At 38.2% G+C, this 3020-nt stretch overlaps 1 long non-coding RNA gene across 1 annotated transcript; it reads right to left on the reverse strand.

Annotated features, from left to right (window-relative positions):
* Positions 1 to 1126: 1126 nt before the first annotated feature.
* LOC132887519 (uncharacterized) lies at positions 1127 to 2038 on the reverse strand. The gene is made up of 3 exons (XR_009654844.1): positions 1842 to 2038; positions 1343 to 1524; positions 1127 to 1169 (listed from the first exon to the last, which is right to left on the reverse strand). It is a non-coding gene; the product is annotated as an uncharacterized LOC132887519 (long non-coding RNA).
* Positions 2039 to 3020: the final 982 nt, after the last annotated feature.

The following is a 3020-nucleotide window of genomic DNA, read 5'->3' on the forward strand; positions in this document are numbered from 1 at the left end:
TTGCTCAAAGTTTGCTGGACGCATAAGAAGCCATTACAACCCAGATATGATTATGAACGTGCAAGTAGATAGATAGTATATCTACAAATATACGGTATACTTTTCTTGTGGAGAAATACAACTTTTACACTCTATTCTTACCAAAACCCTAACAATAGGTCCAGAGAAATGGAGCTGGATTAGGTCAAGCTCCACCTCTCTGCATGTCCATTGGCTCTGCAGTGAGCACCACTTGCAAAGGATGGTCCCAGAGCAGTTGGGGGTTCAGTGCCTGAGCTTGAGGAAGCTTAAGCAACAAGGGTACTTTGGCTGTATCCAGAAGACGAACTGGCACCTCTGCAGCTACTAGTCCACACTGAATATTTGGTCAGAGCTGACAAACACTACTGCTGCCCCAATTAATGTATTTATAATTCATATAAACTGTCTTACATAGTGGAACGTCTCAATTAAAATGATTTTTTTTACCAATGTCATGTACTATTATGATGCAGCCAAAACAGTGTCTGTTGTCTTGATGAAGCACTGTCCAAAATGCCAAACTTACATTCAGCATCCTGAAGGTAGTCTTGCCAGAAAGCCAGGGTACGGCACTCTTCCTGGAATGCATTACTCCCTCTTTCAGAGTGAATGATCCAGAAGAGATTCTCTACATCAGCAGCTGTTAAACTCTTTTCAGGCTTCAAAAAAAGGCACTTCATCTGTAGAGGGTATCTCTGGAGAGCATCTAGGACACCTAGAGACATTAAGCCATCTCTGAACCTATTAAAAGGGAAACAAATTGGAATGTGGGGAAGAGTGATTTGAACCACAGCCACTGCAGAAGGTTCTGTACCATGCTTTACCAACAGAGCCACATGGGCACCCCTACAATGAATTTCAAACAAAAAAAAATACTTTGACTTGCACTGGTGCACTATAAAATGGAACTCTACATCCATCATTGAAATTGTTCTTATACAGTGGTAACAGTTTCTATGGCAGCAGCTACAAACATACCTTTCAAAAGGTGCACGGGTCCGCTGGAGGACATACCAGTGAGTCAAGTCCAAAGCAGTCTCTTGTTTGTTTTGCAGTGTTATGCGAACATTGTGACCTGCAAGACTGATCAAGCTGGATGCCTGTGTAACTGCATCTTGCAGTTGTGATTCAGTCTCAGCTTGTAAGATCTGAAAACATTAAAATAACATTAGGATATGAGAACAGTAAATATTTATTGACTTTTATTTAGTATTAAGACATACAACTGTTAGCTTTACTGTTTAACTTGCGTGTTAATGAGTGCATGAAAAATGAATAATTTGTTAATAAATTCAATAGAATCAAAGGAAAATGTGCTCACCGACTGCACCTGTGACCTTGTTTCTTCATCAGTAATATGTTCAGTTTTGACCTTTACATTGTCCGGACCTTTCTGAAGACACTCATACAAGAGTTCAGACAGGAAACATGGACTCTGTCCCCCATGAGCAATTGACATTGCCATAATCTGGCCAGCATTGAAGTATCCATTATCTTTCATCGCTGTTATCAAATGAAATTAAACATCACATGTAAAATGGTTACATCAGAAAGGCTGATTTTTATCAAAATTTCCAAAAAGGTATTATAGATTAATACAGTATTAATATAATGTTGTTGGTCTGAAGCTGAGCACTCTTGGAGGTGGCTGAGGACAGAATCCAAACTAAATTCCATAGGATCATGGACAGTAGCACCCATCCCCTCCATAAAACACTGGACAGACTCAAGAGTACATTCAGCAACAGATACAGACTCCCCACTGTTCAAGAGAGCATTACAAAAAAATCCTCTCTGAAAACTCATTTAATCATAGGTACCTTTGGAGTTGCATGTGAGGACTTTAGCATCAGGTGGACCTTCAAAGATGCCAATTTTGTCCTTGATTTCATGAAGACAGAGTCGGAAAAACTCCCGAGTAGGTCCTCCATTGTCCACGGCACCCTCAGATATGCCATAGTCATCAGTAAACTTGACATCTACCTTCTTCTCGGGTGAAAAATTGGATCTGCCCAGGGCTCTGGATGCTCCATCCCACACACTTTTTCTTATGATATTGAAGCGCACAGTGCTGTCATTATTTACTCTAGATGAAATCTGCTCCATTATTCTCTCTAAAGTCATCTTTAAATCACTGGAACAATAATAAACAATAAAACAAAGTAATTGTTAGTGTCAATGGCAGTAACTCATATACTGAACTATAATCCAATATCCACAAGTTATTGATATTGATTAAAAATCCATTTTCCAAATGCGATGAGGTAAAGGGATAAGGGAAAGAGTTTTACTTTTTTCTTACTTTTCCAGAAGTATTTAACCTACTGATATATATTGCACGTAAAATGCAAAGAGCATGAGAAGAATTTACAACACTGAAAACCACCCTTCATCCAAAGAGGCACTGAAACCACTAAATCAATGGCCTTCACACCTTGTATTAAAATGCACTTTTTGTGATCTGATTGCAATCAGATAGCGCTTGACCTCATTAAAGTACAGGTGTACAAAAACTCAAAACGAGTCACATTGAGGATGGATTGTTATTCATACATCCATCCATACATACATACATTCATACACATGAAATATAATGCATGTTATAGCACAGGTAATCTCCATTCAGAGAAGTTTTTACACCAGAAAAAATAGATCTATTTTATATTGTTGACAAAATGACCACAGAAATGACTGGATAAAAGATAAAGAACAATAGGTTGCAGCTTGCTTTTTGCTACTTGTCTCTAGGCTAGAAAATAAGTTGTTATCCTGGATTACAACACTTATATTTTATATAATATCTTCTACTGACCTCTCACTCGCACTGGAATCTAAAGACCTGGAAATAGCTTCCTGGAGATCAGGGTCATCAGAGAGGTATTCTTCCTCAAATAGGTCAAGGTATGTGCTACAAAATAAAACAAGAATATTTTATAATTAAGGTACAAATATGATGTTTGTTCACACAGACAGTTGCATTACCACTGGACAAAGACCTT

Source organism: Neoarius graeffei, chromosome 6, assembly GCF_027579695.1.
Source record: "Neoarius graeffei isolate fNeoGra1 chromosome 6, fNeoGra1.pri, whole genome shotgun sequence".
NCBI lineage: Eukaryota > Metazoa > Chordata > Actinopteri > Siluriformes > Ariidae > Neoarius > Neoarius graeffei.